At 36.0% G+C, this 24,695-nt stretch overlaps 1 protein-coding gene across 10 annotated transcripts in view; it reads right to left on the minus strand.

Moving 5' to 3' along the window:
• LOC136838473 (uncharacterized) overlaps positions 1-24,695 on the minus strand; it is a 606,774-nt gene that overhangs the window by 10,687 nt on the left and 571,392 nt on the right. For 2 of the 10 annotated variants that reach the window (XM_067103435.1, XM_067103432.1), the window contains exon 2: positions 8,400-8,485. The exons of 6 other annotated variants lie outside the window; for them this stretch is intronic. The gene's annotated coding sequence lies outside the window, so the exon portion shown is untranslated. Of the gene's footprint in view, positions 1-8,399; positions 8,486-11,108; positions 11,623-24,695 lie in introns of those variants that run through there. 2 more of the 10 variants (XM_067103434.1, XM_067103430.1) reach the window with 2 other exon arrangements.

A 24,695-nucleotide genomic window follows, 5' to 3' on the forward strand; every position in this document is an offset into this window, starting at 1 on the left:
AAGGCTTGTCAATCCAGGCATTTAGCTTTGGGTATAAGGTCTTGCATAATGTATAACTCATTTTTCACTAAAATCACCTTCCATTCTTCCCACATTACCGAACCCTCTCAAAGCACTGGTCATCCCTTCTCATATGTTATTATCTCCACATCCCTCACTCTTTCAATTCTTCAGCCTCTTACACTACGCGAACAATTTATCTAGACAGCGCCAACATTTTTTTTTCTCTCATTTACATTCAACATCCATAATTTACTTCCTTAACGGAGAGTTGCATGTGCAGTTGCCTTTCTGCGTCTCGTCTCTTCTTCTATCCTACTATCATCCATTATATTCCCTTTCAAATACCTATACGAATCAACTGTTATCAATTCTTCTGCCAACTGTTCCATCTCTTGGTTTCAATGTACCCTAATACCCTTAAAAAACGAAAAAAAAAAGTGATTTAACTTCATGACAATTCTTACTAAATTTTAAGTTGATTTGAAAGAGAAGTAAATGACATCACTGAAGACAATGGTCAAAACTAGGATGAAAAGAGAAAGCACTGTACTCTCAACTTTCTCTGCTTGTAAACATTTTTGAAAGTTTTTCGCTCGTCCCTTGTCTACCCAGGATGTAACCCTTCACAGTCAGCTAACCACCAGGACTCACTATTTAGGTCAACGGGGCCACAATGGGTTTTCAGGAAACGCGGAGACGTTTCTCCCATGGGATCGAACTCTGGTCTCTCCTCAATGTGCATGTGCACAATTCATATGTTTACGAGAATTGCGATCATGAAATATGGGGAAGATGAATTTGTTTATTCATAAATGTATGCCCTGTATACTTAGTTTCTGCAGTACATGGTATATCAGAAAAAACTATAAATCAAAGGCACCAAACGATATAACGTTGCAGAGTACAGTGAATAAACCGCTCCGTTAAAGCCTCTACTGATATAACTGCTACGGATACTTATTAACAATGATACAAAAAAAGATGCAGATTAAGATAAATCCTTTACAAATATAAATCAAAATATGAAATCCTATATTATGGAGACATGGAGAATTTATTAAAATAATCCTCACGCAATTCCTCAGACTATCAGCACATTCTCAAAGTTGTTTAAACACTGCACTGATTAGTTTCACACGACGAAACGAAATAGAAGACTCTAACAATATAAAACTACAACGACCCGGATTAAACAAAAACAGATAACTTCTGTACCTGTTTGAAGGAATGAATGCAGAGACGAACAAATGCCCAAAATATCAAAACCTAAAATACAAATTTCAACAATACGAAGATGGAATTCAAAGAAAAACGAGACGCTTCATCGTAATCCCAATCATTCTGCAAAGCCAACTGACACAGCCAAGAGCGCGAAGTAACAAGAAACCCACTGCAATGACATAATTATACAGTCTCGCGCATGCAGCTCTCTCGCTGCTCCCGTTATCCCTAGATGTTTTTGCCTCATTCCAAGGAACCAAGCGCCCAAAACGGTAAGCAGGGAGAGCTCCCGACAGTTTCACAAACGAATCCGTAACATTTTCCAACGGAGGGTATAACTTCCCACTGGCGCCACAACCGAAAAACTGAGCCGAAATTTTCCGCTCTTTCGGGCAACGCAATTGGGAGATTTTTCGTGGAGGCTTTGGGTATATCTTTTCAGGGGAGACTTACGCAGTGATCATAAAACTGCTTAATTATCTTTTGAATTGAATTTATCACACAAACACAAACACATATACAGACATATATAATATATATATATATATATATATATATATATATATATATATATATATATATATATATTATATGTAGTATATATGGGGAGACTTATATATAATAATAATATATATATAATATATATATTTTCTTTCCAAATGAAATTATCAGGTACATTATGGTGTATATATATATATATGTATATGTATGTATGTGTATCACAATGTGTTTCTTTCCAAATATATATATATATATATATATATATATATATATGTATGTGTGTGTGTGTGTGTGTGTGTATATATATGTAAAGTATATAATACTGGTGCGTGCCGCAGACTGGTAAATCAATTATGGAAAATATTAATTTTTATGAGTAGCTCACAAATTGCATATGAAAGGAACACCTACCGTTATCCACGAAATTGAATAAACGAGAGCCAGAAAATATAATAATAATAAAAAGCGTCACTGTATGCAAAGACCAGCAGGTTTCGTTCCGAACTTCATCAAGAAAGCAGTCCATCGACAAACACTGAAGCGGATAACTTTTTTTTTTTTTTTTTGGGGTTCGTCGTCGGAGAGTAAGTTTCGAGATAAAGTTTGCCGGCTGGGTCCATGCCCTCTCCTAATCCCAGAGCCTCCCACACCACGGTACACAAGTTTGGCCTAACGAGCCCCGTTGAATATTCATGCCCGTTCTGAACGCAGCAACTGGCTTCTCTTTGATCCGAAAATTTTCTGCGGCATAAAATGATCAAAGCTCTTTCAGCACACGACCACCGTAAACTGGGGCGGAGCTGATGTGCACGGGACTAAAGATATATACCTCTCCCTCATCTTTAAAAAAAAACACAAACACACTCACATATGTGTGCGCGCGCGCGCCCACGCACGCACGCATCTGTTAACGTGGCAGACAGAAGGAATTCTTCTGAATTACCTAGGGAGTTCGAACTCGTCTAAATGCACGAGCGGCTTGTAAAAACAAATTTTGCAACACCCTGTAACGGGAACGACTTCGTTTTACTCCTATTTAAAATGCTTGTGCTTAAAGCAACTTCTACTAAGTTTATTGAACTGCAATAATAGTACCCCGATAAAAAATGAAATGCTGTGTTTAAATAAGAACCGTATCAACGTAAGACTCGTAAAAGCTTAAACCCCCTCCTAATAGAAGTTAACGAGGACGAGAGTTTATCTTAAATACCGAATAATTAAAACATTCAAACCGAATCTTCAACTATAAAACTGTATGACCATGAAAGAAACGAAGCTGCTCTGAATAACATTGCTCATTAGACCCCTATCGAATATGTAACATTTAAAAGGCTATAAAATATAAAAACCGGTCACCTGTGCGATGCGTTTTACGTGTGTATTTGGACGGCTGAAAGGTTCTTTTATGGATTCGGAAAAGTTCAGGATAATTAATTATATATTCATGAGCCATTATCAAACCCCTGAAAAGAGGGGAGAACTATCTTCTGAAAAGGGGAAAGGGGAGCTACTGTCAAACCCCTGAAAAAGGGAGGGGAGCTACTTCCAAACCCCTGAAAAGGGGAGGGGAGCTACTGTCAAACCCCTGAAAAAGGGAGGGGAAGCTATTTTCAAACCCCTGAAAAGGGGAGGGGAGCTACCGCTCAACCCCTGAAAAAGGGAGGGGAGCTATTTTCAACCCCCTGAAAAGGGGAGAGGGGTGCTACTGCCAAAATCCTGAAAAGGGGAACTACTGTCAGACCCCTGAAGATCGGGGAGATACTGGCAAAACCCTGAAAAGGGGAAGGGGAGATATTGCTAAACACTTGAAAAGGGAGAGGGGAGCTACTTCCAAAACCCTGAAAAGGGGAGAGGGGAGATATTGCCAAACCCCTAAAAAGTGGAGGGGGAGATATTGCCAAACCCCTAAAAAGTGGAGGGGGGACATATTGCCAAAACCTGGAAAGGGGAAGGGGAGATATTGCCAAAACCCTTGAAAAGGGAGAGGGAAGCTACTGTCAAACCCCCGACAATACATTTGGCAATTGGTCCACAAGGAAGACCAACTGGTTGAATTTACCGGTATCTCTAAGAAGGCAGATAGAACGAGAGACACTGGTTAAAATATAAATATATACGTATTCCAACCTGACCTGACATGGCAGTGGGATAGGGAAAAATATTTCATAATACCAGTTTCCTGTTGCTGCAGCTCATTGTGGATGGAAATGATATTCGCTGACAAGTTCTCACCGTGCTAGGAAAATTACACCAGCTAGCAACTCCCCATCCCAACCCTCTTCTCAACCTCTCTCTCTCTCTCTCTCTCATGCAAAGAGACAAGCATACTTCACATTTCAAACACACAACCTATAAACACCACATATGAAAATACATTTCCCGTGCGGTTCCTGAGCACCGAACCACGACGGCTGATCGGACATGTGGACGGAAATGGGAATTGGAAATCTTTCCTATTAGTGATCAATGCGAGAAGATAAACACCACAATTCCTCCAACATTCATGGCGGTTCAAAATCGCATCACGACGTGGTGTATCAATACCGCAATGATACAGACAGAAAACGACCATTCGAAGAGCGCAGACTTTACGTTAATTAAGAACCTAACAAAAACAATAACAAATGAATAACTATTACACTTCACTGAAAAGTCATCATGCCATTCACATACGGTCTTTTGTGCTTGAACGCGACCCAGACACAATTACCATAAACTGATAAGGATTTTAGTGCAAGTTCGCTTGGCATTGAAATCTTCAGAGCTGGGAGCCACAGATGTTTTTCTTACCACTGGTTTTGTTTTAATACTCGATGAAAATCACCACAACACCGTATAATTATAGCTACTGTATTACAATGGGGTCGCTTAACTGCTTTAGATCAATGCTTTGTCTGTACAAGAGGCTGAACATTAATTTCATTTTACTCAGACTTCCAATGGCATGGGATTTCAGCTCCCCACTTGCGGCAAAATTGGAGCACCTCTAACTTTTGCATTGTTTATCTAAGGCCAACTTATTCCGCAACAACCTGAAAGTTTAGAATTTGTAACAAAAGCAGAATGATGATTATTACTTTTTAACAACGGGTATAGAGGTTCGTTCATTTGCAAGAATTACTTCGCTGGTGCATCTGTCTTTGTGACCGTGAATAACAATATTGAACCGAACGCCTTTTAAATACCTCGTCATTTTAATCTTAAAAAAATACAATGAGTGGTCTTATATTTCTCCAGTCTTATCATTGCTTCTGATAAACGCAAACGACGCACACAGCCACGTCGATCTATGCTGTCATATGAAAGTGCACCGTGGTCGAACAATAACTTATTCATAGGTTTCCATTAAAAGGAAAATATTTGGAGAGTTAAAAATTATACGGGATTCCAAACCATCAATATCTTTTTTTTTTTCAGAGTCGGTCGAAAAACCCCCGCCAGGCACGCGTGGGAGGAGGAGGAGGAGGAGGAGGAGGAGGAGGAGGAGGAGGAGGAGGAGGAGGAGGGAGAATTGAGGAGGAGGAGGAGGAGGAGGAGGAGGAGGGAGAATTGTCCCATGTAACGGTAACCACTCCTAAGGTCATTTACAGTTATTATTAGGTTGGCTTACTGTGTTTGAGGATCGTCGGGTTTTGACTGCCCCGAGCTGCAAATATATTTTTACTAGAATTTATTTATATAACACTAGGTATAAGTATATAATATTAAATGTGTAGGAATAAAAAGTCCCAATCTACCGCGTTACTATATATTACAACTACAAAAATATAACTCAAGGTAAATGCCGTTACTATTCAGAAATAGATTAAGTAAAAAAAAAATATATAGCAAACAGAAAACGTGAGGAAAATAAAATACCTTTCCCTAAGAGGGAAGAGTAAAAGTAATATGTTCCAGTTATAAAACATGATTTAACTTCCAAATCACACATAAACAAAATCGCAAGTCAAACTGGCTGAAGTGCCTAGTAGTAAATAAAGTAATGGGAACATTAGGGTTCCTTCAGAAAAAGCACTTCAAAAACACTTACGGGTGGAAATTTGTTATAAAAAGCCAATATTTCACAGCTGTCTGGACGGAATAAATTACAGAAGGCTTATTTACGGCCGAATGACTATCCAATTTCCTAAATAGCCTGAGCACCCATATCGGTCCAAAGGATAGTTTTTTTTTTTTTTTTTTTTTTTCGCTGAGGCCTAATTATATGTAAACTTTCTGACGACAGAGATTTTCCGATGCGCTGAGTCTTTTTCTGCACCACTTTGACATTATCGCAAACGTATCAGCTGTGGGGCCGTAACATGAAGCGTAAAAACAAATTCTCTGCTATTTTTGCTACCTTTCGCTCATACCACTGAAAACAAGTCGAGAGGAAGATAACACTATTACGTGTGTGTGTGTGTGTGTGTGTATACATATATGTATATATATGTAAATATATACATACACACACACACACACACATATATATATATATATATATATATATATATATATATATATATATATATGCATGCATATATACTTATATATGCATATATATAAATTATATAATATATATATATATATATATATATATATATATATATATATATATATATATATATTATATATATATATCAACAATCAATATAATATGAAAATTAATTTCACTTAACTATTATATTACTTTTTTTTTTTTTACATTAATCCCATTAGTCATGCTATTATTCTGTTCTCACCCACGCACAATTCTTTCCTTTCATTTTAATTATATCTTGTTTTAGATTTTCAATTAATGATCGCTTTTTCTTTTCCTCACATTCCTATCTACTTACTGAAGCGCTTCCCTCTTACTTCTTTCAACTTTCTCGTGCTCTTCAATTGCCGGTATTCATTTTGATTTATATTCACGTGTTTATTCTTATCTAAGCTGTTTTAATTTCATTTTAGTGTACATTCCTCTATTTGTGTTTTTCTGTTCATGTGTGTGCTTTTTTTTTGAGCTATTAACCAATAATAATAATTTTTTTGGTTTTGTTACAAATTCTACAGTTTCAGGCTATTCCAGAAAGTTGGCTTTATGTAACAGCCCGTAGAGAGTTTCAAGAAATTAATGACCTAACATAATCCTAGACACACTGTCTGAAAGTTGGAGTTTCTCCAATTTAGCCGAAAGGGGGAGCTGAGGGAGCTGAAGTCCCATGCCATTGTAAGCCTGAGGTAAAACGAAGTTAATGTTCAACTTCTTGTACAGACAGTATCGATTTAAAGCGAGGGTAACTGACCCACAGCGAGTGTCTTCCGTTTAAGCTTTGTCAAGAACTTAATTTACACGTTATCAAGGCCTTCAATAGATAACGTATCACAGTATCGATCTCACTGACAAACAAGTGAAACATGCGCCGAAGAAACTTCGGCGCAATCGAGTTTTCTGTACAGCCGCTAAGGCGCATAATCACGGCCACCGAAAACAGATCTATCTTTCGTTGGTCTCAGTATAATGTTGTATGAGCCGCGGCCCATGAAACTTTAACCACGGCCTGTCCTATATCGTTGCCAGAAGCACGATTATGGCTAACTTTAACCTTAAATAGAATGAAAACTACTAAGGCTAGAGGGCTGCAATTTGGTATGTTTGAAGATTGGAGGGTGGATGATCAACATACCAATTTGCAGCCCTCTGGCCTCAGTTGTTTTTAAGACCTGAGGGCGGACAGAAAAAAGCCGGCACAATAGTTTTCTTTTACAGAAAACTAAAAGGTTTGACATACGGTCTCAATAAGCTAGGTAAGCGGGCGTATATTAACTACACTTACTTTATAAGGTGAAGAACACTGGTTATATTAAGACGTTAAACAACTTTGAACTCAGTTTTATCTTTAAATGCATTAGTTAAATATGCTCTTAATGAGAGCGTCAGTGACCAGTGAAGTTGTCATGCCATATATCAAGAAACATAAACCATGCAATCAGTTTATTCAAGACTTAGAAGCACTTTCCTATTAAGTATCAAGAACGGGATACTTAACTACTTTAAGCAGTAATGTCAATAAATAAAAGCAGCCCTCTTCTCCAGCAGAAACGATAAACAGGCTACTGTACAATGACCACGAAAACTTGTTTCCATTTAATACAATGGATGGAATGGATCAAAAAATAAAATAATTATACATATGTACGTACTAACGAAAAATAATGTTAGATAAGAGAAGGTTCGTAGTAATTTTCTTCAACCCAGAGAGTAAAATAATGTGTTAAAAATTTGTAAGGGCTTAGAGACTAAAAAAATATTATTATTTATTTATTTATTTTTGGCTTCTCTGCTTGTGCAGACATGACATTTGGTACTGGGACCTAAATCTCTAAAGCTTGGCAATACTGATAAATAAAAATAGCTGCTTTTCATCCAGAAAACATCAACTCTCAGTATTAACAGCAGGTTTCGAAAACCGGGCATGTACACCCGGATATGTAAATCGATCCATGTAATCATACAATTAGCAATTTCATAGGTGAAGACATGCTTATTCTCTTACCAGTGCTTCAGGCAGGAGGAATACTAATTATTACACACCCACTCACACATACTATTACTGTGAGAGGCAAATGTCTCTGAGGACCGAATTAAACCATAATGAAATTTGTTTCCCGGATACACCAAACCTACTCACACCTCGCCCGATCTGACTCACCAACAGCCTAAGTCTCAAGACGTTACGAAGTGCATCTTCGCATCTTTCTTACGGTGCTATTAACGTGTCACCTACACGAAGCGTACCTGTAACGGGAAAGAAAAAAACGAAACGTTACTCCTGCTGGATAATAAAGAAAAAAAATCCGAGCCCTACATTAAAACAAAATATTTAATTACCTGGTTCACCTGGGGCAACGTAATTAATAACCCACCACCATCACACACACACACACACACACACACACAAAAAGACACATGACGAAGTCGTGTTAAGGCTTCCGGACGACTGCCAACGCGAAAATGTCAAGGAAAGGTAAATAACAGTTATTACAATGGAGGAGAACGAGGTGCCTACCTTTGAGGAGCGATTCCTGTCTTACAATTCCTCCCTTACCTCCTCCACCCTCAACCTCATTTTCATTATTTCCTCCCTCTCCTTCTTAATTTCTTCTACAGCTACTTTCCTCTTGAAGGCTATCATTATGAAGTGTTACAAAAATGTCACCATACAGTTTTATGAGGAAATGTAATTAAAACTATTACAGGTGCATTATAAAAAAATAACAGTGCAACTGAGAATACATGTAGTTAAATAAAGTCTTCGGCCTACTTTTTTTTATCTCCATTTCCAGCCTCCACAAACTTTCCACAAGACAATCTTGTGCAGGCATCGATAATCACATCAGTAAATTGCTTCAGAAATGTCCATTTCAATTTTTTGTTTCAAAATGCCAACTAAATCGTTCGGATTTTCTTTCACAAATGTTGTAAATGAAATGATTTTTTTTTTTATATTTACCAATGAGGAAATCGGCCACTTTATACTGAATGAGACACATGCTGAATGACCTATCTGAAGTTTTTTTTTTTTAACGTTAGAGCGAATGCAAAAGGTTAAACTCAAGAATGAGTTAGCAAATGGTACGTGCCTTCATCCCTCGATTTCTTATATATATTTTATATATATAATGATAGTGAGGCATTGTAAAGTTGTTAGGGGTAATCATGTTTTTATGATGGAGGCATGACATGTGTTAGAATATGTACACAGGCGGAATGGTTTATGATTGTAGTGATACAGTTCTACTGTAACTGGGAATAGCGAAAACAAGCTACAAAAACTAGTGAAACCGTTCGCAAGAGGAGAAAATGTCGAGTAACTGTGAAGTACGGTAAGATTATGAGAGTAATTGGAAGCCACATTTGTACTGACAACTAGGGGAAATGAATCAGATAATGGCGAGATGAGAGACCGGACGTCTCTGCCCAGTTGAAGCAAGGAAGGTAGGACGATTTGCGCAAGAGATAGAGGGTCAACTTGGAGTGTCAATGGGAGCCGACAGGAATGTACGAAAGGACTGATTAGCCAAACTCTTTCATGAAGTGAAGTGTGGATGTTGGAAAAAAAAAAAAGCTTAAGACGACGAGAATTATTATTGTTTGTGTAGTATAACTGGAGTAAGAAGAATTAACATCAGAAATGTGAAGTAACATAAAAAGATCAGTCTTGGTCATGTGATAAGAATGGGGAATGATAATAGCAGTGTGTATCAGGGAGTCTGACGCACTGTTGATGAGCCTTCAGTGCAAGTGTATGAAGCAGCTAACGTTGACAGTTTTCTGCACAAGGGATTCATCCGCAATTCAGCAGTTAAGCTAAGCACGTGACAGTGAGCGTTTTGTTGCATTTTCTATGGAACAACTCCTGTTAGAAGGAACGGCTTAATTTTAAAATCATATACATATATATATATATATATATATATATATATATATATACATATATATATATATATATACATACATATATATATATATATATATATATATATATATATATATATATATATATATATATATATATATATATATATATATTATTAAACACAACTCTGTAATACCTATTTAAAAACAAGCTACACACAAAATAAAAACGGGTAATACACAAACACTTCAAACAAGTACCCCAGCATTTTACAGCACATCTATCTCTTTGTCCTCTAAATACTTATCTAGCCGGAAGTGGCAGACTGACAGCGCCTGTCAACTGAAGTTTTAGGGACAAGACAACGGCTGCTAATACTGAGTTATTAAGCCGCAAAAACTCCAGCCAACAATCACATGTACAGTCCGACAGAAGAGATAAGTTATGTTTACACGAGAGTAAAAAGTAAAAGTTGACAGGATACTGTAAGGCTGTCACAGGAGGTAATTATTCTAATTGATTTTGTTATGGTACAGCTATACATATGAATTTGTAAGTGCATACCATATATATATATATATATATATATATATATATATATATATATATATATATATATATATATATATATATATATATATATATATATATATGATTAAGTAGTGATACACTTTTCACCAGTTTTAAACATGATATTTTTATATTTTTAAATACAACCACACACAATTGCCCAAACTAAGGAAAAATTCACCTTTGCCTTTATGACTTGATACTAGTATGACAATGATTTAAATAACAATTTTGATTTTAACAGGTCATTTGTGTTTTCATATACATATAATTTAATATATATATATATATATATATATATATATATATATATATATATATATATATATATATATATATATATGTGTAATTATACATACATCTGAAGAAGCATGAACAAATAGAGACGTAATAAAAATAAGGAAACCAATTTAACCAAAAGATTTAACTTACGTTACTGCAGATCACTCAAGGGAGATCCTCGATAAAATTTTAATCCATATTAATCGCCCCAAAAAGCTTACTTCGAAAGGGAAATTCATTCCTAATTTTCCAGTTTAATAAGAATAGCATCAGAACGAAATAAAAATAAATCCACTTTCTGCGAACACTTTACAGGAGAAAATCATAAAATACAGGTCATCACTGTTAACATGCGAATACACAATGTATTCATGATTGTATTACGTTGCATGGGGTATGTTATCCCTCAAGAACACCCAGTGGGGCTAACTGATGCCCAAACATCCACCACAAGGAACACTTTCATCTCACATCTAACAAAAGCGAGGCAGCGTCTCTGGATGCTGCAACACTTGAGAAGCACATTTTCATCTCGTATTGCCATTCAAAAATAAAGGGTGTAAATTATTCCAATAAGCGTCCGTATCACGAGCAATCCACATCGTTCCACGGACAAAGTACCGCACCGATTGTCATTCCACCAGGCGACCGTCGCCGTAACACTAAAGTAAGCGCCCGACCCTGGGGAACACCACTTCGTCCCTCTCTCACTTTTTCTCTCTCTCGTTAAACGTCACAGACACACACACACACACACACACACACAGAACGGAGCTACGTCAGGAGGTGAAAGTTCCGTGCAAGAGGACGATGATTGGGATGTGCCGTGTGAATCTCGTGGGCCAAGCCTCCAGGATACGCAGCCAATGGCCTACTGCTACATACACCCGGATATACTCACTCGTACCTCTCTCCGGAGTCGGGGGGACCTTCAGGGAACGAATACTTCATCCAGAGGGAAATAAATTATGTGCCCTGAGCAATGTATTTAAACGTTGCTCTGAGGAACAACAAGAGCCCGTGCTTGTAAAGAGTGGGTTTAACCTACTACCGGCAGGTATATGATTTTGAGGCAAAGACGACCAACCATAAAAACGCCAATAAATACGAAGGAAAATGAAATGCAAGTTTTCCCTATCCTCATTTATAGTGATTAAAAAGTGAGGTATTCACACCATCGAAATGGAATTTTAGCATCCTCCTAGTATTAAACTGAAAAAAGCTTATCCGCAGCAAAAAATTTTAAAAATCCAATGACAGTCTCCACCCCGCTCATTTTTTAAGGTAGCCAAGCATCACATAAACGGATTTATGTTGTACACAACTGCTTCAAGAAGGAGTAAGGCAAAACACAATCCTTCAAGTCACAACAAACGGGAATGTTATCCAAACACCGTACCAACCTCCCACGACACAGACGAACACAAAAATGCCTCCGCTAAGATTGTTCACACGTCATCCATGACGATGCGCAGGGGCTCTGGAATAACAGTTTTTAGATCGATTATCAGGTGTTCTGGGTTAGTGTTTTTTCCAGATAAAAAAAATCCCACGGTTTTTATCAAAAATGAGAAAAATATCTACACAACCGTGAGTTTCTTCATTAACGGATACGGCTCCAACCACACATTTCAGTTTTCAAAGCAAACATCCAGCAAACATTTTCAAAAACCACTCTTATACACCCGCAGAAGTACTGATAAAAAAATCTTTCATACATGCGCGCGCGCACACACACGCGTGCACAAACGCAAACACACACACACACAGAATTCAAGATCATATCTAACACAAATATTATTCTTGCACTCCGTTGTTTCAGTCTCCTCATGGCCATATACTGTTTATATTTCATATCACGTTTTAATTCCGTCATTGATGTTCGTTTACAACACACACACACACACACACACACACATATATATATATATATATATATATATATATATATATATATATATATATATATATATATATATATATATATAATCACACATACTACTACCTAACACCACATATATACATATATATATATATATATATATATATATATATATATATCTTCTTCTTTTCTTTTAACGTGCTTTTATTCCCATTTTTGTATGGGGGTAATGATGCCTTCTTTGAAGGACTTTTGATTTGGCTTTGGGTAGACCTGTGGTCTCGATCGGCTGCCCTGCCTGACATCGCTTAGACCCCGGTACGTATGTTTCATATCATACCAGACCCAACGCCCTTTCTTCCCAGCAGCGAGAAGTTATTGCGTTGGTATGGCGAGCGTTCGAGACGTGTGAGATGTTTGTTATGTTTTTTAGAAGGTGTTGTAGTGGCTTTGTTTTGTGTGTATTTAGTCTGCCCAACATCCATTTGCTTTTTAAGCAAACCTATCCGTTGATTACATATATAATCCCGGATGTCTACACGGATAGCAAAGTGTTCTGCCCTCTGATCAGTCGGCTGCGGGGTTTGAACCCGCGCCACAGACCCTCGAAGTGTTTTGTTGTAACCGACTGAGCCATCGAGGCTCTATATATATATATATATATATATATATATATATATATATATATATATATATATATATATATATATATATATATCACACACATACTACTAACACCACAGCTATCACGCAAACAAGCTGGAAGCGAAAGTGAAGCAGATGATGTTTGCATGTGCAGCAAACTTTTTTCCACGAGAGAAGGCATTTCAAACTTGATAAAACTAGTCTTACGACAACAGATAAGCGAGGCAAAAAACGACACAGGTGGAACCAGCTCTCTCTCTCTCTCTCTCTCTCTCTCTCTCTCTCTCTCTATCATGCAAGGTTATCATTTACGAGCTATAATGGGGAGGAATTTCACCTGCCGCGTCCCTAATAGGGGTCAGGTCAGCTGATCGTACGCAGGTCTATATTTCATTTGGTGAAAATGAAAAATATTTATCGCAGCACCAGCTGGAATTTTTAAAAGTTGCCAGATCGAAGAGGAACGTGGATGCTTGATTAAAACTTAGGTTAATCTTTTGTATTAAAACCCACACACACAACTTCATGTACAGTACATAAAGGCTAGTGTTAAACACAAGGAGTAAAATTCACACAATTTTAATGTACATAAACACACACACAATATGAATATATGTGTATATGTATATACACATACACATATATATACACAAATATATGTGTAATTGTGTATAATTATATATTTAAAAATTTAAATTTCCCGCCTTTCAAAGGGGATGGCTCCTGAAAATACTGAAGTACTAATTCTCACCAAGTTTTTAGCGGTAGGGTTGCCCAATACCTTCTCTACCTTGGCCAAAAACCGCCACAGGCAACTAATCACCAGATATAATTCGCTACTAGGTCAGGAGAGGCACAACGGATTTTCAGGGAACGGTTCAAAATTATTTTTCTCCAGTGGAATCATCTTCGGGTGTCTCCCTGATGAGGTGATGCTGACAGCCACCTGTTTCTGTGAAATTTCTCAAGAACATTTATATCTCCCATGGGATTCACAACCATCACTGGGATTTTTTTCGAGCAGAATGATTGCACTAAATGGTGCCAAGACATGACATACCACATTTCACTCTCTCTCTCTTACAAACACACTGAGCCTGCTGATTCATCCATCTCATAAAAAAAAATTCTTTCGAAATTGAGGCTAAATCGTTCCTCTGACGAGAAGGCTTCTAAATAACGTGTACGGTAAATAACCACAAAGACTTCCTCCTCCAGTATATACATAATCGACAGAGCACAGGACTGAACTTTTCAAACTTTTAACTAGGTACACAAAACAGTCCCAGTCCTCCTGGATTCTATGAAATGTAAAGCGTACGTTGTGGCGCTTAACGTTAGTCTTCAATCACGATGAATACAAGAGCTTACACACACACACACACACACACACACACACACACACACATTGTTATATATATATATATATATATATATATATATATATTATATATATATATATATATATATATATATTTATATCACATATAATGTCGTCTGGCACAAGGAATCGTTTTGACTGGTTAATTAGGGTTTAACTTAAAAAGGTCCTTGAGTGTGAAGAGGTGCTGAAGAGGATAAGGGACCTAATGTGGACCTCTGGACTCTGCATAAATAACAGAGATGCCCCAGTACATATATATACATTACGAAATCCTGTAAGCATATAAAACACAGAAACTACCCTTATTATTATTATTATTATTATTATTATTATTATTATTATTATTATTATTATTATTATTATTATTATCATTACTAAGTAATAATGTGATGACTACCAATGATACCTCATTTACCTAAATGATTTCCCAATCCTAAAAAGTAAGAATTACTAAAAATGTTATGTTTTGGGAATCAAAGTTGCCAAACGTCATTTTAACACTAATATGTAATTTCCTTGGAAGGGAAGTAATAAGATGGAATGACTCATAGGACTGGAGAGAGAGAGAGAGAGAGAGAGAGAGAGAGAGAGAGAGAGAGAGAGAGAGAGGGGTCTCTTTAAAAATCATATTAGCAAATGATTTGGGAAACTGTATATTTTCTCTTGAGAAATATGCTGGATTAAATTTTGTTTTCTAAAAAGCAGGATTGGAGGAAGAGGATGGGGAAGAGAAGTAAATTCCAATAAATGAAACCAACTCGAGGGGTGCGAGAAGAAGACACCAGGAACGGAAACGGTTGGAATCGCCAGGTGGAATTAAAGAATTTTTTGCCAGGGTTGGTGGAATTCGCAACTCTTCATCTGACGCAATAAAGTATCACCTAGGGATTTTTAATTATTGGGAAAAGATACACTGAAAAGAATTACAGGGAAAATGTATCTTGCACAGAATTATAGGGAAAAGATAAAGTTCAAAAAATTATAGTGAAAATGTACATTGCAAAGAATTAAAGGTAAAGTATACATCGCAATTGCAAAAATTATTGTTCACAGATATTCTAAAACTTCAGTGAAACATACTCTGAAAGAATTATATATATATATATATATATATATATATATATATATATATATATATATATATATATATATAAATTATCACATACACAATTGTTCTGTGCATTATTAGAATTACTAAAGGGACCTCATTCAACTGATGGTATCTAATGGAGTATTTATTATGAATAAATGCTCCATTTGGATACCATCCAGTTTGAATGAGGTCCTTTAATATATATATATATATATATATATATATATATATTATATAACATATATATATTATAAATAATATTATAAACAATAATAAAATAAGTCCGGTAGTTAGAATAGTTACTTATTTTTTTTATAACGTGGAACTTTTTTGGACAGAAAGGTTATTCCCGATTCAGTGACCACTCCGTTACTTACAGCTACTCTCTGTTAGGTCAAACAGATTAATGTATAGATAACCACCTCTCTAAACCATCAGATTACAATCTCATACATGTAGGGAGTATGAATAATACATTACAGAATGGTTCTCCGTAGGAAAAGAAAAATTCCATTTTATATATAAGACGCCAAAAAAAAAAAAAAAAAAAGGAATGGATGAAGCAGTGTTTCGACCTCGCCAAAAATGTTGATTGTTTTCCTAACTATTCCAAAACCTTGCTTTTATAATTTTTTTCAGTTTTGAAAAAAAAAAAAAAAAAAAACTTCAAAATAGAGTGAAGCTTAAAGGTTTCAGAACTAAACTGAAGTTTCTGAACTAAAGACTTTCTCTGAAAATTAACTCAGAACTGTTATATATAATTTCAGGCCAACGGCCAAGCGCTGGGACCTATGAGGTCATTCACCGTTGCAAATAATGTGGAAATATTTGTCAGGAGAGGACTGGAAAGTGCGACGGAAGAGAGAAATTATGAATTAAAGTAAAGTATAGTGAAAGGAATGAAAGGGGTTGCAGCTAGGGGTCGAAGGGACGCTGCAAAGAACCTCAAGTACTGCCTACATTGCACCGCGTAAGGTGCACTGACGGCACTGCCACCCTGAGGGGTCTCTGAAAAGTAAACTTCGGTTCACATTTCAGCGAAAACTCGCGGCTTCATGCGAACCTTCCGATAATCGAAGTGATTATCGCGACTGCTCAAGTCTCGAGTATTTTTTCCATAGTCATAATATGTAAGATTCAATCCCGATAAAAAAAGATCAACACGAAAAACACTCCTCATAAACGCTGATGAATGTTTACATCACTAAAAGAAGGTTAAGGCTTGCAGTGTGTTTTTAAATAATACTGTACTGGCTATGCACTCATAATCGTTATTATGCAAGTCCCTCGACTGTAAAAGTTTTGGAAACTTCACCTTTCTTGTCATTCACTTCTTTGTTTTACCTCTTTTGTTTTTCCCCTTTCTTCGCATCCGCTTGCCCTCTTTAAATTGTCTTTCCTTTTCTTTACTTCCATCAATTTTTATCCTATTCAACTTCTGGGTTCCACCTCCAGCTCCTTAGATAGCCGATTTAATGAACTAGAGCCACAGATTATAATATATATAAATATATATATATATATATATATATATATATATATATATATATATATATACATATATATAGTTATAAATCTATGGCTCTAGTTATTATATATATATATATATATATATATATATATATATATATATATATACATATACATACATACATACATACATACACACATGCACACACACACACATTAGGTGCCTGAATGAACACGCGAGTTCTTTGACATCCACTGCTTTGCATCTAATTCCAACCTGAAATGACGCCCAAAATATTTAAGTCACATTTAGATGTCGCAATTAAGGTCGGCTGTCGTAAATGTCATCACTTCTCGAAAAAATCTCTTCGGGTTCCGAAGACTTTACTGGAAGTGTATATAAGACCTGTGGTCCCGTGGTTATGACTTCCACTTTACAAGCCTGAGGACCCGGGTTCGATTACCAGCATATGAAGAACGATTTGGGCACGTTTCGGTTGACATTAGTAGTGCATGATGTGCCTGGCAGCTGGTCGACTGTGATGGAGAAGGACTGAGGATAACCCCAACATTCAAATCCTTTTAGTTGGAAACGGTGTATAAATGGAATAAAAAACATCAAGTTATCTTAAGTTGACTTATCATACGTAAGGACATCCACTTGACAGCTGTCACAAAAATGCAGATAACTCAACAAGCGGTACTTTCTTATCTTAATCATTACCAATTGTCAAACAGAACAGAACAGGTTTACAGCTAAAATATATACCATCTGAACCACTTCATTGCAAATCCACCTGATTAAATAGTAACTTGTGCGTCCATTCTCACGTGAATTAACACAGAATTCTCGAGCGGCCTAAACAAGAAAGAAAAGGTTTCTTGAACTTGAAAGTTTCGTAATTACATGGTCAATGTATTTTGTGTAATTGGATTGTCACTATCTGCTGAAAGGGTTTTCTTTTAAACGTCCTGACAATGACCTTTTATCTTTCTGTGCAAAGACGTAACTAGTTTGTTATCCATCTCTAACTAAAATTATGTTGTCACTATGCGGGAACTGCGGTGGCAACGGTTTGTGTTTAAGGATAGTTCGTCCCCTCACATTTTAAGGTGATAAAATATCTTATTAAAGGGGAACTGAAATATCAATCAAAGGAAATATGTATATATATATATATATATATATATATATATATATATATATATATATATACATATATATATACATACATAGATGTATGTGAAGTTATTGTCGTTAATACCCTACATTTGCTGTTACGCCAGTGTACACAAAACTCAAGCCTACTAAAATCATAAATTATGCCGTTTCTTATTCAATCTAAGAGAAAGAAAATTGCGCCTGAGCGCAATACGACAGGAATACATAAATAAAGGGAATGAAATAAATATAAACGCAACCGAAAGCAAGAAAATAGAATTGGAAACGAAAAGAAAATGACGCAGATTAATATACCGGCATTTCAGAACAACGCAGTTTCATGAATTGAGGCATTAATGGTCCCCTGAAATCGTTGATGTATTTTTCTTTTTTTCCTCTCTCTCTCTCTCTCTCTCTCTCTCTCTGCGTGGAAGACTTGAAGTTCCAGCAGGATATTGCAGCATCCATAAGAGATGCGAATCACAATTGATTTATTGAAAAATGGAACGTACCAACTAGGTAAATGTCATAGGAGATAACTTTCCAAGGGCTCAGTGATTTTGGAAAATGCAGAACAAGGACAATAATATAGAAAATTTGGGTGTGTGTGGAATGATTTGTGTATATATATATATATATATATAAATATATATATATATATATATATATATATATATATATATATATATATATATATATATATATATATATATATATATATATAGAGAGAGAGAGAGAGAGAGAGAGAGAGAGAGAGAGAGTGTAAGAGGGAGAGGATTTTTTCATAATGTTTGAGATTTTTCATAAAAATATTTGAGAGAGATATTTCATAAATATATTTAAAAGTCTTTTCCATAAAAATGTTTGAGAGGGAATTTTTCATAAAAATATCTGAACGATAATTTTCCATAAAAATGTTTTGAGTTTTTTTGTAAAAAAAATTTGAGAGGGAATTTTTCATAAAAATATTTGAGGGGACTTTTCACAAAAATACCAGAGAGAGAGAATTGTTCACATACACCGTCTCTAGAAATATCACCCGTTACACAATTTGTGTTATAAAAACAAATTCCCTCGTCTCAAATTCACCAGAACTTTTCATTAAATTCAACATCAAAGAAATCCGAGAGACTACTCGAGTTCATTCAGTGACCTTTGGAATGTACTCCAGACACCCACTTGACATATTCAAAAGCCTCTTACATGAATCCAAAGGTTAATTTTTTGAAAGCCCCCGCTGCTAAAAATAAATATGTAAATAAATTAATAAAAAAAATCTCCAAAGCACCACTTTCAACTTCTTCGTTCACTTATTTACTTCGCAATGAAAAAAAAAAATCGAAGGCGTCTTTTCATTAGGGGTTAAAAGGCTAAATTTGAAATTTTATTTGATGTTTCTACTGGATATTGAAAAAAAATATGTAATTAGGTACCTACTCAATATCTACATCCACCTGGAGATGTGAACTTGGTTGAGTGAAAGTTCATACTGGTTAAAATATTTTTTCATGTGGGCATCTTAGAAATAACTCTAGGTAATTGTGTTCGCCTAACTTCATCTTTGTTTAGTAACTGATTTATATTATCATCTATGGCGAGTTGCATGAACGCCATTTTAGTAAGTGATCAATTTAGGCTGCATTTTTAGTTTCAGGCAAAAGTCCGGGCCAAATATAACCTTTGTAATGTCACAAAAAGCCAATCTTTCTATTCGATATGAAGGTAAGATATCAAAGGAAACCTTTTTATTCCTAGTATGCAGCGGATACGCGTCTTTAATGACTATTCAGAAACAAGTTGAATTAGTTCTGGGTATATAATACCTTTGGAATTGATTACCAGAAACAGACATCACAGTAAATTAATCCATCACTAATCAAAGGGAAACAAATCCTTAACTGGGATTAGACCGGACTGACTGATTGGGTTCCGTACACTAGCGTCACAACGACAATGATTATCCCTCCTAAGGGGAGACTTGTAGGTCAACACTTCCTATTGTTTTTTATACCACACGCGACCAAGACTCTTATCCAACAGCCTACGGTAACAGCCGCATTTTTTTCATAATTAAACTCATAACTGATGGAATGAACATTATGGAAAAGACTAAAATTCTCAAACGCAGTATCTCCTGACGTAAACCTCATAAACATAACAATATAAACATGTGAATACGTTTCAAGATATTTAACAGGCTCAAGCCATCACTACAGGAAACGGTTCGAATAATTTTGTTTCGAGCTCGTGATTCTAATCCTTGATTTACAAACAATATCCAGGGGTAAAACAACCCACAAGACGGCAACAACAACAACAACAACAACAAAAACAACAATAATAATAATAATAATAATAATAATAATAATAATAATAATAATAATCATCTTCATTACAATCAAACTTGTCTGCGCTAAAAGGACGTATTATTTCAGTATGTCGGAATATACCCTTATCTCAACATCATATCTCGAAAGAACTTGCACTCGAGATAGCAAGTTATCTTTGATACATCGGACTGCGACCAATTCAGCTTCGGCACGTACGAACGTCCTCCCATTGTTCCTTAATAGACCTGATATCTTCAAAGTTCCAAGTCGCGTTTCAGTTATCGTGGAGTCGTGATTTTGCTAATCGACGAAATCGCTCGAAAGACACACAGACACAGGCTATCGGGTGAAATGTGTGCAGTTATATTTAATGGGCGAGATAGAATGTAATTGCCAAATCTTAATAAGCACAGGTTCTGAAGGTCTGGTTCACTTGGGAGGCCTCCTTTAAGGATGCGAATAAGATAAGGGGATCGCTATCCATGTGCATTATAATAATAATAATAATAATCCGCAATTTTAACGTTAGCACTGATGAGGAACACCGTTCAAGTGTTCGAAAGTCTTTGTTTATTTTCCGAGTAATATATTTACTATATAATTGTGGATTTTTATTTCACAGATTGTTTTTCCCGAAATGATGAATCTCTTAGCAATAATAATAATAATAATATCATTGGGGTCATATCTCAAACACTAAACAAGTAAAAAATGCGCCGAATTTTCTTCGGCGCAATCGGGTTTTCTGGACAGCCGCTACAGCGTATAGTCAAAGCCACCAAAAATAGATCTATCTTTCGGTGGTCTCGGTATAATGCTCTATGAGCCGCGGCCCACGAACTTTAACCACGGCCCGGTGGTGGCATATCCTATGTCGTTGCCAGAAGCACGATTATGGCTAACTTTAATCTTAAATAAAATAAAACTACTCAGGCCAGAGGAATGCAATTTGGTATGTTTGATGATTGGAGGCTGGATGATAAACATACCAATTTGCAGCCCTCTAGCCTCAGTAGTTTTTAAGATGTGAGGGTCGACAGAAAAAGTGCGGACAGAAAAAGTGCGGACAGCATAAAGTACGGACGGACAGACAAAGCCGGCAAAATGGTTTTCTTTTACAGAAAACTAAAACTACTCGTATAAGGAACTTAAAATATAGGCTAAATATGACATGAGTCTCACTGGGATTAAAACGACAATTCTACACCTTTTCATAATGGAAACACTCGTAACTGTTCAAATATACATATGTGCTGCCTTCGTGAATATCAGTTCATAAATAAGTCAAAACTACTTTAAGGACACGCAAAGTGCTTATCAATAAGTTCTGATGTGATAATGGGTACATATCTATTATTTTCAACATTATTTGCATTTGAATTCTCACGATGATAATATTGTCAGATGGACACGCTCAATAAGATCTGGAAATCACACAGAACGAAGCTTCGTGCAAAAGTAAAATTACTAAGTAAGTCCACTACGGTATGAATTGCCATACGGAAATGAGTCTTGGTATGACAAGGAAGCTATATCTGAAGATTCTGACTGTTCGCAAATAATACTTTAAGAAGAATATTAACAGGAAGATGGCAGACTCGAAATAGAATAAGTAAATAATGCGCCGAAGTTTCTTCGGCGCAGCAATCGAGTTTTCTGTGCAGGCGCTACAGCGTATAATCAAGGTCACCAAATATAGATCTATCTTTCGGTGGTCTCGGTATAATGCTGTATGGGCCGCGGCCTATGCCGCTATAACCACGGCCCGATGGTGGCCTATCCTATATCGTTGCCACAAACACAATCATGGCTAACTTTGACTTTAAAATAAAAACCATATAATATATATATATATATATATATATATATATATATATATATATATATATATATATATATCGTATATATATATATAGTGGGGATACCCCAGAGAGAAAATAAATATCCCCAAATCCATCTTTTAGCTGCTCAATTCAGGCTAGAACCCTCTCATATTTGAATTCTCATATATGCATCAGCCATTTTTAAATTCATTCCGTAATCGCCTTAAAGTCAAGCTACTAACGGTATCGAATGGAATGCAGACCTCTCCCTCCAAACCTCAAGTAGCTAGTTTATTCCGTCATAAAAATCATCGACTAATTTTTAAGGCTCGGCGTAACCACAACCTTCATACACAATATGTTAGCAAATGATTTTTTCTCCATTTGATTACCTGTTCTTTTGCGGTATCAAATACCTTTACATTCCTATGGGTCACAAAGAAAACCACTTCATTTAGATATTCTTTAAATGAAAAGTTTTGGAGTTTCAAGTACGGTATACTTACATAAAAAAAAGTTGTTATAGTTTTGCAAACTAAGATGCTTCTGCAACATTAATCTTTGAAGCCTTGGATAAAAAAAGATAATGTCTCCATTCACATGTTTCATAAAAGATAAGTTATAAATATATTTTACAATTAAAAGAATGATTGTTCTTGAGATCATTCCATAAGGAATATCAAGCACTACTTGATCATTTTTTTTAAATGTAGTTTCAGTATCATTCACCAGTTTACACATACGTGCATATCATATGTGTGTGTGTGTGTCTGTCTGTATGTGTGTGTTGGTATTCAATTACATGAACCCTGAAAAAAAAAAATCTAAAGAAAAAAAAAAAAAGATACGATGCTGAAATTTAAACATTCACCCAATACCTATTTTCTTTTCCATGCAGTCGTCAGGAACTTCTACGAAGATGACGAACAATCAGAAAAAAAAAAAAAGCCTCCTTCCTTGGACGGAGCGCGGCACAAAAGCGACAGATAAGAAGACCTTCGTCTGTCGCTCACCAGACGACAACTCGGAGAAAAGAAAAATACTCAAACCGATACTAAATGGAGAGTATTCTTTTAAACTCGAGGCAATCTCGAGGAATCGTTCGATTCAATCTCCTCTGGGGGACCTGCTTTTGTTTTGTTTGAATCTTTTTAAAAATCACATTGAACAATTGGCAAGACAGAGAAAACAGAGAGAGAGAGAGAGAGAGAGAGAGAGAGAGAGAGAGAGAGAGAGAGAATCTTTTAAAAAATCATATTGGAACAATTCAGAACAAGAAAGAGAGAGAGAGAGAGAGAGAGAGAGAGAGAGAGAGAGAGAGAGAGAGAGAAGAATCTTTTTAAAAATTTTAGAACAATTCAGAAAACAACCGAGGAGAGAGGAGAGAGAGAGAGAGAGAGAGAGAGAGAGAGAGAGAGAGAGAGAGAGAGAGAGAGAGAGAATCTTTTTTTAAAATCATATTAGCTAACAATTCAGAAAACAGAGAGAGAGAGAGAGAGAGAGAGAATCTTTTTAAATAAGCACAATTCCAGAAAACAGAGAGAGAGAGAGAGACAAGAGAGAAACAGAGAGAGAGAGAGAGAGAGAGAGAGAGAGAGAATCATTAAACAATTCAAACAACGAACATATCATTGCGCAAGTCAAGACGACATATAGCGCATCCATAACAAAAAGCAAAGTCTGTTTTTCTTCTCCATGACAGTCGTGAGAATGGAGAGAACGCATTCCCCAGTAATTCCTAAGCACAAGGCTTGTCTTGTCATAGCGACGTTATGGAACTACTTGCGTAATATGAGGTCTCTGAAGAAAATATAAAAGCTGTCGATGATCATATAAGATTTAGTTATCAAATACAAAGGGAAAAATACTTATTATTTTTTATGTTCTCCAGGGAACTGTGTCACGTGCAATCTCAAAATATGAGGCCTACAAATCGTTTAATTTGTGG

This window comes from Macrobrachium rosenbergii, chromosome 5 (assembly GCF_040412425.1).
Source record: "Macrobrachium rosenbergii isolate ZJJX-2024 chromosome 5, ASM4041242v1, whole genome shotgun sequence".
Classification (NCBI taxonomy): Eukaryota; Metazoa; Arthropoda; class Malacostraca; order Decapoda; family Palaemonidae; genus Macrobrachium; species Macrobrachium rosenbergii.